Below are 13170 nucleotides of genomic sequence, written 5' to 3'. Positions count from 1 at the left end.
AGAGAAGGGCCACTCTATAATCAAGAGGATGGGGGAGGGTGGAGGGGGCTGCCATATGAAGATAGATTAAACAAATGCAGACTCTTTAGTCTAGAAAGATGAAGGCTGGGAAGGGATGTGACTAGAGTGTATAAAATTATGCAGAGATGGAGCAAGGGAACACAGCCTTATTCACCAGATCTGAGAATTCTAGAACCAATAGCCCCCTAAGAGCTAGAAGGAGATTCAGCTAAAGCAAATATGACTCTGCATCAGCACCCGAGTTTGTGCTTTTGTTCAAGGTGCTTTTATGTTAAGGATCTCATTTTCTCATCACAGCAGCCATGCAAGGCAGGAAAAAGAGGTATTGATAACCCCATTTTACAGTTGCAGAAACTGAGTCTCAGAGAAGGGATGAAAATTTCCTGTACTCACTCAGCTAGTACGTGACAGAGGTGGGATTTGAACCTAGATCTGCTGGCCTCCCAGCTCAGCGCTCTTCCTGCTACGGCAGCTAGTAGAGAAACGCTACTCTGTCTAGTATATTGAAAACCTGAGGAAGTCATTAGCCCCAAGAGGTGAAATAGGATGAAAACACAAGTAGCCTTGGAAAGAGTGAGAAAGTCATGGCTGACAGACCCACTGTGCATTGCTAAGGGAAACTGGGGATGTGGTAGGAATGTTCCTGATCTTGGAGAACAACCAAGTCTTTCCCCAACCCATCCTCCCAGACCCCATTAGGATATTGGGCTGGAATCACTACGTTGTTGGCCTAGAGGGTGGTTCTGATGTCCCCAGAAGGGCTGAACAGGATGAGGCCTCCTTGGAGTGCCCCAAGATATCTGGCTGGTGGCCAAGGGAGGAGGAAGGTGAGGAAGGGGAGAGCAGTGGGCTCCAGCTCCTTCTGGAAACTCAACCCTGCGGGCCTGGCATTGCAGGGAATTCACCTGTTTGAAGGCACTCATTCTGCCCCAGTGAGAGGTCCCAGGTTCTGCTTGCCAGGTCTCCTTCCAACCACCTCCCCCTGATGACTGCTGCAACCCTCTCTCCATGTGCACCCTCAAAACATCCCCAAATCAAGTATAAAACACTCCTGAGAGTCGATGGGATGAAGGAGAGTACTTGGTTCTTTCCAGCTCTGGCTTGCTAATCTACTGCGAAGCTTCGTTTCCTTATCCAGGAAATGGAACCGAGGGCCCTTGCCCTTTCCCATCTTCCAAAGGAAGAAAAGAAGCTTCCTGAAGGTTGAAAAGGAAGCCCTTTGTAAAGAACTCAGGGCACCCCAGGGGTCACGCTGAAGGCCATGTCAGGTATTATTAGCAGCTGTACACTATAGATGCAGTTTAGAAATCTGTGATACATGCCCTAGATAGAGACAAGATGCCCACTATTGTAGGGGTGTGTGTCTTAAGCATGTTTGGCTTATGTATCAGAGTCTCCATAAACTCCACAAAGGCAGAGAGAAACCCCATATGTACACTCTTGCCATGTGTGTCTCCAGTTCTGTTTACTAGTCTCTTCCTTCCCCCACTCTAAATATCTCATATATTTAATGCGAAGAACTCCTGCAACCAGCACTGATTTCTCAGGAGTACTTCATAATTAACTGATTTTGTTTCTGTGAAAGTAGCCTTGAAGAGGTTTTTATACAGGCTGGAAAAGACAGCTTCACACCTTCTTCGGGGATTTGGGCCCCCCAATAGCAACGAGACAGCTAGAGATCCCTACAGAAGCCAAATAGAAACTTGTTACTATGCTGGTTTCGATGCGTAGAATGAGGACTTTTCACTTTAAAGAGAAGCACGTTACGGGATAATTGACACAGAAAGCGTATGTAATCTGACCTTTATAATCAAAGCTGTAAACTGGGGAGGTCCCCTTAATAGAGGTGAGCCTTGCTTTTTGCAACATCCGTATTCCTGAATCTGGCGTGAAAATGAAACACTATTTTAAAAAATACTAGAGGAGCTAGCTATTTCAAAGAACCGCATACTGTATATTTCCTTCTTACTGTCTCTCGGGGTACCGTATGGGACTTGGAACACAGCAGGCTCTCAGTCAAGTTAAAAATGACTTTGAGACCAGTAGCAGTGACAATAGCAGCAGCTGCGGCAGCTCAGAGAGTAGTAGCAGTCTTCTCCCCAGAGATGCTGTGCTTGTTTGGTCAGAGGATCTGGGATAAGGGGAGGAACTAGAAGGGGAACTTGGGGATAAAAAACCACAGCACATTTCAACTGAGCCTGGCACAGAGACCCCCCTTCCTCCAAAAGAAAGTTTATTTTAACTCTGAATGAGATGGACAATTAAAACGCAAGAGGCGAATTTTCATGGGCTCTATTCTGATTTCCTTCATGTCAGAACACTTGTGGGTTTTATACATAAATCAGCTCATAGTAAAATTTACCAATAGTCAAGCCACCTAGATGAAGAAACGGGTCTTTCATGCTAATGAAGGCTACTATAAAACTGCTTGGTTAGCTTCTGATAAAAAAGAAATTATTAAAATGGCTTAAAATAAATCCTTTTCATTGCAAGCTTAATCAAGCATACAGCGTTGCTCTAGGTTGCAAACTGTTTTATAGCATGAGGAAACGTTTGCCAATGGGGCTGCAGCCTGCTTCTCTCCGTCTTCTTCAAACCAATGATGAGCGCGCTCCCCAGAAGCCTTCAGACCACTAGAAAAATGCCAGATGGCGCTCTGCCTCTAATATGTTCGCCCTGGGAATAGTCATAGCACTTCATCACTCCCTTATTTTGATGATCAGTTTGACTGCTTAAAATACCATAGTACCTTCCTGATTCCAAATATGGGGATGCAAACTAGAGGGATCATGTCTACATGTGTACACAAACATACATGCATTCATCCATATTTGAAATAGTGGCTGCACAAGTATTCGCAAATGCACAGACACGTGTACACACACATACCTATTTACATCCTAACCATTCCCTCTCCACGGTGGTTACCACCACCTACCTCTCAGCTCCAGACTTGAGTTGACCAAGTATAGAAAGGAGCTTCAGAATAATGGAGAACCTGAAAGAGTCCAAACATCCCTAATTGAGACTGGAGTTGTGCCCACCAAGTTACCTTAGGTCAATGCCTAGTACCCAGTGCCTGCACCACAAACAGCTGAATCAGAGGAGAACCATGGTTGATGGTGTTATTTTGCCCACGAAGCTTGACTAGTTCCCATCGTCAGCTGGGCATTTTTTTTGAGTACCAGGAAAATCACCACAGCATCAGGGAATAAAGCTGGTACTTGTCTTTACTTGTTATTGTTTTCTTCCTATTCTGTGACCTGCTTCAGTTACCAAACACTATATGATAAATAAGTGTTTTCCAATACCAATACAAAATTTTTGATAACATGATTTTAAACGGATGGAACATCATTTATTTATCATTCCCTGGTATGGGATATTTTAGAGGTTTCTAATTTTTCACCATTATAAATAACACAATGAACTAAATATTTGCATCCTTATTTCCATAGGATATGACGTTACCGTGGACTTGTTGGTTCAAACGTTTCAAATATATCTCCCAATTAAAACATTTTAATCAACATACAGTAAAGTGCACAGGCCTTACGTGTACATATCGATGAGCTTCTACATAACTATATTCCTGTAACCATCACCCAGATCAAGATGTTGAACCTTCCCAACATCCCAGATGGCTCCCTCGAGCCCCTTCCCAGCCAATAACCCTCCTAGACGTAACCACTATTCTGATTTTTATCATACGAATATATTTAAGGTTTTTAATAGATATTGCCAAATTGTCCTCCAAAATATTTGTAGCAAAGTACATTCCCACCATCAGCATGTGAAAGTACCTGGGGCCTCGCACCCTCTAGGCTTTACCTTGCAAAAGAGATGTTTTAGCGCTTAAGACACACCTGGTTACAGTCAGCGACCGGAAGGGCCAGTCAAGAAGCCAGCTTGGAGTTCAGCTGGGCGCTAGGCATCCAGTGGGAACCACAGATCTAGGAGCCAGAGGTGGAGGGCAGTCCACAAGTACCTTAGAAACTGTCAACTGCTCAGTTGCTTTCTCTCTGTTGCACATACCCAAAGTCTTCTTTTTTATGCAGCTTTCAAACTTTCTATAGTGATCACTTAGTTATGCCTGGTACATAGTAGGGACTTAAATACTTGTTAAATATATGGCAATTTTTATCCATTGCTTTTTTCTGCTTACTGAAATAAAACATGACACTGTAAATATTCTCCAAACTGCAGAGATGCGTGATGCAGCAAATTACCCTCTCCCCACAATTCTACTCCCCAGAGATAACAACAATTTACGGATTGGAGTGCATCCTTCCTGGTTTTGTTCTCCATGTATACTTTTCCTTTTGTTTGTTTTGAGAGTTAAATACTCCTTTTAAAAAGTAAATTTTCTCAATAATAAAATAATATATTTTTTGTTAGGCATTGTAAGTTGCATTTAGTAGCGTTCCAATATGCCACATCAAAGTTCATCTTCAATCAGTCAAACCCAACAGTAGTTCATCCTTGCACAATAAAACCCCCTTCAACTTGCATTACAATACCTACTTAGCTCTTATGGGCAGGAAATGGAAATTACACCTCGCTTCTGATCACTAATGTGTGATGAAGAGTATCAAGAGAATTATATGAAAATGAATATAAAGAAATGATTGTGATTTCAAAGGATGTGGTTTGGAAACATTACCAAAAGCATAAAAAATGATACAGGTATACATACTTCTAGTAAGTTCTTCATAGGAAAGTTCTAAAGAACAAACAACCTGTTTCTTCCTACAGAAAGAAGGTAGTTTCTTTTTAAAATCAGTGTTTTTTTCCCCACAGAATTTCACATTTTCCTAATTTGAAGGCATAAAACAGAGAACAATAATGCATGCAGAAATAATACACTAGGGAAATCTTGATATTCAAAAAGGCTAGATTATGCTTTTTTGAATTTTAGAATAAATGTGACAGGTTAATAATCACAAAATGTTAAGATTAGAGCGAGATCAGTGATAAACAAAATTAACATATTTTATACTGTAAACTATTTATTGAAGGAAAAAAATCCATACAGAAAAATTCACCATATGTACTGCTTTACAATCAGGAAAAAAGGGCAGGAGATGATGTTGAGTGGCCTCAAACCCACAGGAATGGGTTGGGAGATCATTTGGTGGGTTTCACCGTTTGGATGCCCTGGTTTACCCGCCAGAGATGGTGGTTGGTGGGGATCGTCAAATAGGATTCAGTGAAGCTGTAACTGCCTTGTTTCTTTCCTCTAATTAATTACAGAGCTCAGTACATCCTTTTCCTTTATCCCCATCAAAAAACATTCATTAAACACCTAATTAGATGTGGCATTGTCGTGGGCAGGGGCGTGTATGTCCAACTGCTTTTTGCAGGTTTGACTGGAGAGGATTTCTGTGTTCAGTAGTTTCTGGGAAGCAATAGATTTGCTCCCAGTTCAAACTGCTCCACAGAGCCTTTAAAAATGTTTACACTCTGTGACCCAGTATTTCCACTTCTGGGAACCTGTACTAAGGAAAGAGAAATCTGGACTAAGATTTATGTGCAAGGATGACCATGGCAATGTTATTTATAATAAAGAGAAAAATTGGGGGAAAAAAACCCTGAAATGCCCAAATTTAGGGGAATGATTAACCAGATGATACCACAGCCATACGATGCACATATTATATAGCTATTAAAATTGGGTTTTCAAATATTAAGGACATAGAAATATCCATAATAATGAGCAAATATGTAGGTTAAGAACTGCATGCATAGTGTGATCCTAATTTTGTTTAAAATTGCATACACATGCACAGAAAAATGCCTAGAAGGAAAGTCATAAACATTCACTGTAGTTACCTCTGGGAGGTGGAAATATAGGCGACTACCTTCTTCTTTATACTTTTCTGTACCTTTCAAATATATCCAGTGAGAATGTATTATTATTCACATTAGCCCCCCCAAACCCTCCAAATTCTATTTTATAAACAAATTAAACAAACAGGTGAATGTTTCATAATTGTACTCTGTCCTCCCTGTGGTGTGTGCTTGGGGCCACTCAGGGCTCACTTACTCTGGTTCTACTCTCTCTCTCTTTCTCTCTCTCTGTCTCTCACACACACACACACGCACACAAACACACACACACACACACACACACACACAAACGCACGGCTCTGCTTTCAGTCTTCTTTGCCTGAGTACAAGTTTCAGGCAAGGTGTCACCTCTCTAAAGGGAATCTGTACTTCTCTTTCATTGCGTGATTAAAGCTTGTTGATGCTGGCAGGTGGCAAGTACTTCTTCTGGTCCAGCTCTTTCTATGCCCCTGAAATTACACCGGTAGGGGGCTGTCTACTCTGTGGATTGCCTGAAAGGAACAGCTTTCTGGGAAACTGACCTGCCTGGGAAGATAAAAGGAACTCTGCCTGGGGTAGGGTGAGGTGGCTGTAACTTGAGGGAAAGATGGAATATAGAGAGGGATCAAATGAGCAGCTTTGTTTATTAGGGTACCATTAGTAAGGTTGTATTTTAGTGTCTTGCTGTTTAAAAGAAATACAGCACTGCAGCTCAGATGGTCCTGTAGGAAGTTCTGTTGAAGGTGAAATGCCCCTAACTCCATGCCTTCCTCTCAGCTCTGCTAGGAACCCAGATCCTGCTATAACGAGGAAGCAGTTGCTCAATAAAGTCTGCCTTCCTTTAACAAACAGCCAGCGTGAGATATGCACCTAAATTTCGAACAATACAGAAGTGTATAAATTAAAAAGTGAAATTCTTTCCCTCCCCAATCTCACTCTTCAGAGGTAAACTCTATTAAAAGTCTGGTGTGTATTTTCCTAGACTTTTCCACTTTTGCCATGCATATATAACAAGTATATGCATACACACACAGGGACCTACACACATAGGTAGTGAACAAAAATGGAACCAAACTATAAATATTATTTTTCAACTTACTTTTTAAAAAACCCAATATTATTTCATGGGCATGTTTCCATATCAGTATATATAGGTTTCCCGTCATGGGAATGTTTCAGACTTATTTAGCCAAATCCCCATGGTTGGACATTTAATTTAGTTTCAGTTTTTCATAGTTACAAGCAATAGTGCAATAAACATCCCTGTACACATACCATGGAATCATCTTAAGGGGAAATCTTCTTTCCATCAGCTGTGCATTACCTAAGCATTTGCAATTAGTTTCCTGGGCTCTGGAGAACAGTTTTTAATGGCCATGCCAAATGTTCTGTAGCATCCCGAATGGTCCAAGGCATCCTTTCCAATTAAGTCGCAGCCTACTACACACTGCATTTTAAACGACATCATGCTTTAAGGACAGGGCACTGTCTTACATTACTGACACAGTGTTATAATGCTCTATCTTCATATTAATGCCCTGGACTTGAATGGGTACTGCCTGTAGAGGGTGGGGCAGCCAGAGACTGCTGGTACACATCAGCAGGGGCAGCCCAACCAACCCAGGGAGACACAAATACGTGATCTTCCCTCCTCCACTTCCACCCAGCATCTCTCCAGCACTTCTGGCAGGAAGATCCAACTAGAGATAAGGTACTTCATTTGCCACCTACTGGCTTGGGGGAAAGAAATAGGGGAGCACTAATTGTAACATCTGAAATGAAAGAGACCAGGCTGCTTTCCACCCCTCTTGCCTCCCCACCTCCCTCCCCTACACCCAGGTGCTCACTGTCTCCACTAACCTTCCGGCTGTTTGCAGGCCCTTTCTCTGGAAAGGGTCACCCTACTTGGAGGTGACCTCAGCCATTGCCTGCACCGCCATCAAAACACATTTCTTTTTAGAACTCTCAGTTGCCAGTATTCATTTGTGTTAGCATGACAGACAGCGCTTAAGGTTTGGCATCAGGAGACCATTTTCTACCCCTTGGACTTTGATCAAATCAGTTAATCTCTCTGAGCCTCCATTTTGACATCTGCAAGATGGGGATAGTAATAATATCTTCTATCCCCATCAACCCTGGGTTGATGTAGACAAGAAATGAGGTAGCATAGGGGAAGGTCCACTGAAAGCAAGGAATAGTGTTCTGTGATTGTAAGGTGCCATTATTATTTATGGATTCTCTCTTCCAGATAAACCAGTTTGATTTTATTTTGTTTAAACAGGGGATTTCTGGAGACTACAGTGTTTTAACTGGGAGGAGTGCTTATTACAGTGGAACAGGCCAGTGGGGAAGCTGTTTTGAGATGGGGAAACCCTTCCAGACCTTCAAATCCACGTATGTAGGGGGTTGCTGGCACCACCAAGATGCAAGGCTGACCAGAGTCTCCCAGGCAAAAATGTCAGAAAGGTCTTTGTTTCCCTTTTCTATCTCCGGGGGAGAGGAAGATCGGTTGGAAGGGGGCAAGGACAGCATAGATTTCTGTGGGGTGGCCTGAGGACCTACTCTCCCCGGGGAGATGTGTTCTAGCAACTGTTTGGTATATTTTTAAAGGTCAGAGAGGCTTTGGCTCTATAGGATGGAGTGGCTGTGACACCTGATTAATGTCTGTGCAGTACTTTCCAGAATGAAATTTAATCAGCAGAATGATTGCAGCAAGCAGCTGCCTGGAGGAAAATGATCCTGTTCTACTGGTGGCTTGTTTGATGTGTTGGCATTGTAGTGGGGCACGTACATTATAAGTCCAGCCCAGGGGGGCCCAACTAGGACACTGGATCAACTAGTAAGGAAATGCTGCAAACAGCAGCAGCCCTTCTATGGCTCTGTGTAGGGTCATCACTGTCGGATTGTCAGCTCCTCCCCACTCCAAGGACCTTTACTGTCTGCCACCTTCCTGCCCCCAAGGTCTTCCCTGTCAGCTCCGTTAACCCCCTCCTATCATTATTATCCATTCCCTGAGTCCCCTCAGATCCATCATTCTTAGTGCTTGCCCCCCCCCAGCTTCCTCCAGCACACTCACGCAGACACACAAGCATACGTCCCTTCCCTCCCCACACAGGTGTTCTCAAGGCTTAAGGGAAATGAAAAATGGTCTCTCCTCACAAAATGACTGGAGTCCCTTGGTCTAATTAACCCTTCTTGGCCTATTTTCCCATCAGAAGCACAGAGGTTGTTATTACTGACTCACAGAAATTCTGTAGTCAGTATTATACTCCTTAACAGGTAGGAAATGCAGCAGATACCTAGGTGACTGCCATGTCCTGCCACTCAAATGCCATGGTGTGCCTTACACCCAAGCTGACTGTGCTGGGCCTTCTTCACCAGGATCTGTGGTTTGAGATGTTTTCCCAGTAGTAGAGCCAGGTTGAATGAGCTAGTCACATTTTCTTGTTGCTCTTTGTTTCCCCAGTTTGCAAAACTTCCACTTAACTCCTCCAGGGTGTACCCCAGAATCACCACAGGGACCTGACCCAGGATGAGGGAAGTGTTTGGAATTATTGAGGCCCCAGTTTACAGTGGAAAGGGTAGCCTTTCAGGACTAAAAGGATCAAAGTGGATTGGGCTGTAAGAACCCTTTCTAAATGCAGAGGGCTGAGCAGGCTCTTTTCCTGGGCAGTTGGGAGTACTTCAGGACTCCCAGGCTTGGCCTGAGGCACCGCCCCAGGGTCCTATGTATGAAATGAACCTGAAAGCCAGGAAAAACAAAGAACTGACCAGTGTTCCTGGCCACAGCAAGTTGTGCAGCCGTGTGGGAGGGGCTAGAGGTGGAATTGAACCAGAGAGAGTAGAGACTGTCTTTAAAGTTAGAAAACACCTTGAATAGTATAGGACAAACCATTATTGAGCACTTGCTATGTACCAGGTCCTAGAAATAAACAAGATTCAATAAATAAATAAAATCCTCAAGGAGGAACTCTCAAGGAGTTCACAGGGGTTTTTTTTGTTTGGTTTTTTTGGCCACATGGTGCAGCTTGTGAGATCTCAGTTCCCCCGCCAGGGATTGAACCCTGAACCCGGGCCCTTGGCAGTGAAAACATGGAGTCCTAACCACTGGACAGCCAGGGAATTCCCTCAAGGAGTTCACAGCTAAGTGGGGGAGAGAGAGATCTGTAAAGAAAATAAACAAATAAAAATAATAATTTCAACACAAAAAACTAAATGCAGTGGTAAAGGAGATTTATCCCGGATTCTGACAGAGGACTGAGAAGGGAGTGGAGAAGTGGTGCCTGATTTAAGTATTAAAAGATTTACTCATTCACTCATTCATTTTCTAAGACGTAAGTCCCATGAGGTCAGGGGCTTGTTTTGTTCACTGTTGTAGGTCTAATGCCTAGAACAGTACCTGGAATATGGTAAGAACACAATATTCATTGAATAAATGAATACATGCCTATTCTGTGCTAAGTGCTGTGTTAAGCACTTGGGATACATGGGGGAGGGGTGCTGAAAAGGGAAGAGTCAAGGAAGATTTCTAGGTTTTTGGCTTGAGCAGAAGGATTGGTGTTAATTCTTCCATGGTAGAATTTGGCAGTGAAGCTATCTGGTCCAGGCTTTTTGTGTATGTGGTATATGTGGGAATTTTTGATGGCTGATTCGATCATTTTACCTGTATTGGTCTATTCAGACTTTCTATTTCTCCTTGAATCAGTTTTGATAACTTGTGTCTTTCTAGAAATTTGTCCATTTCATCTATGTTATCTAATTTCTTGCCATACAATTGTTCATAGTATGCCTTTAAAGAAATTTCTCTAAGGTCAGTAGTAATGTCCCCAACTATAACTGCTGAATTGTCTATTTCTCCCTGTAATTCTGTCAGGTTTTCCTTCATGTATCTGGGGGAGGGGGTGTTTTTTGGTATGTATATATTTACAATTGTTATATCTTCCTGAATTAGTGACCCTATTATCATTATAAAATGTTCTCCCTTGTCTCTAGTAATAATTTTTGTCTTAAAGTTTATTTTGATATTAGTATATCAACTCTCTTTTGGTTACTGTTTTCATGATATGTCTTTTTTCATCCTTTTAATTTCAATTTAATTGTGTCTTTGAATTCAAAGCATGTCTCTGGTAGACAGCATATAATTGGATCATGCTTTTTTATCCATTCTTCCAATCTCCTCTGCCTTTTGATTGTAGTGTTTAATCTATTTGAATTTAATGTAATTAGCAAAAAGGTAGGATTTATGTCTGCTATTTTGCTATTTGTTTTCTATATTTCACGTTTTTTTGTTCATCAGTTCCTCCATTACTGCTTTCTTTTGGGTTAAGTGGATTATTTTCTAGCCTACCATTTTGATTACCTTTTTTTAAAAAAATAATTTATTGTTTATTTGTTTATTTTTGGCTGCGTTGGGTCTTCGTTGCTGCACGTAGGCTTTCTCTAGTTGCAGAGAGCGGGGGCTACTCTTCATTGCAGTGCGCAGGCTTCTCATTGTGGTGGCTTCTCTTGTTGCAGAGCACAGGCTCCAGGCATGCAGGCTTCAGTAGTTGTGGCACGTGGGCTTCAGTAGTTGTGGCTCGCGGGCTCTAGAGCACAGGCTCAGTAGTTGTGGCGCGCTGGCTTAGTTGCTCCACGGCATGTGGGATCTTCCCAGACCAACGCTCGAACCTGTGTCCCCTGCATTGGCAGGCGGATTCTTAACCACTGCCACCAGGACAGTCCCCCTTGTTTCTTTTATATTTTCAGTTATTTTCTTAGTGGCTTTTGGGGATTGCAATTAGTATATTAGTTTATAAAAACCAACTTAAATTAATACCAAATTAATTTCAATATTATTTAAGAACTTTGCCCCAAGAATGCTCCATTCTCTCCCCACTCCTTTATGCTGTTATTGTCTTACAAATTACATCTTTATACATTGTATGTCATCAACACAGATTTGTCCTGATTACTTTACACAGTTGTCTTTTAAATCAGAAAGGTGGGGGACGGGGTGGGGGTACTTCCCTGGTGGTCCAGTGGCTAAGACTCTGTGCTCCAAATGCAGGGTGTCCGGGTTCAATCCCTGGCCAGGGAACTAGATCCCACATGCCGCAAGTAAAGACCCCGCGTGCCTCAACTAAGACCTGACGAAGCCAAATAAATAAATAAATATTAAATCAGAAAGGGAGGAATAGGAATGTGGTGTATGGCCTAAAATTAATATTATGCATTGCCTTGACATATGGTAAAATCGAGAATGCCTCAAATGACCTAACTGCAAATTCCCCTCCTCATTCTCCTTCCACAGATAATGTCCTCTAGCCAAACAACCATCTTCATTATGGAGACCAGGCATAGTTTCTGCTTATCCCTGAGTAGTGGGCTCCAGTTCCCTGCCAGCCCAGAGAATTATTTAAACAAACCAGTCACATCTTCCCACAGGAACCAGGGGTTACTCCATCCTCTTTTTTTTTGGCTGTGCCACTCAGGATCTTAGTTCCCTGACCAGGGATTGAACCTGTGTCCTCCGCAGTGAAAGCACTGAGTCTTAACCACTGGACCGCCAGGGAATATTCCATCCTCTTGAAACTACAAAGCCTGCCTCCCACACCCCTGGTTGTTCACTCTGTTCCCAAGCGCAAACCGCTTGTGGCTCTGTGTGACAGGCAGTGTCCTCCTCCTTCAGGCTGTAAATATATGTGATGAATAAACTGCTGTCTATTTCAACTGTCCAGTGTTGGGTGTTGTGTGTTTGGTCATCCCCATAACCCTAGGGCAGTATCCCTCCCTCAACAATGTGGTGAAGAGGCGGTGATCAACACAACTGGCGTCATGAACAGGATGGACCAACCATGACCAAGGACACTGGGTCAGCTTTAATTAACTGTTCACGGCTAATTAACTGGTTCCGTGATATGGCAAATACTGTCTGGGACAGAACTGACAATTGCCAGTGGACTTGTGCTTTGGCTTGCAAGGCAATGTGTTGTCTTTGCTGGGTATTATCATCTATTCCTACTCTGAAGGCTCTAATCCTCAAGATAAGAATGGTTGCTAATTGACTATATCCCATCATGGTATGCTGTTGGTTTGGGCCCGTGTTTGGCAGGTGGTCTCTGAGACTCCTGCCTGTAAAGGCAGCACACACAGCATCTTGACCAGTTGGCACTTGAGTCACAGTCACCAGCAGTGAGGCTATAGCTCTGTGGTCACAGTATCTAGCCTGGTTACTGTCACTAGCTGCTTGGGCAGCCATAACATACCTTGTTCATGATTGTGCGCTGCCAGGATGGGCCCAGGGACACTTCTTTGTGAGGTTCGTGGAAAGGAAGGAGACCA

This window comes from Neophocaena asiaeorientalis, unplaced genomic scaffold, assembly GCF_003031525.2.
Source record: "Neophocaena asiaeorientalis asiaeorientalis breed wild unplaced genomic scaffold, Neophocaena_asiaeorientalis_V1.1 scaffold34, whole genome shotgun sequence".
NCBI lineage: Eukaryota > Metazoa > Chordata > Mammalia > Artiodactyla > Phocoenidae > Neophocaena > Neophocaena asiaeorientalis.
This window is presented reverse-complemented; position numbering follows the sequence as displayed.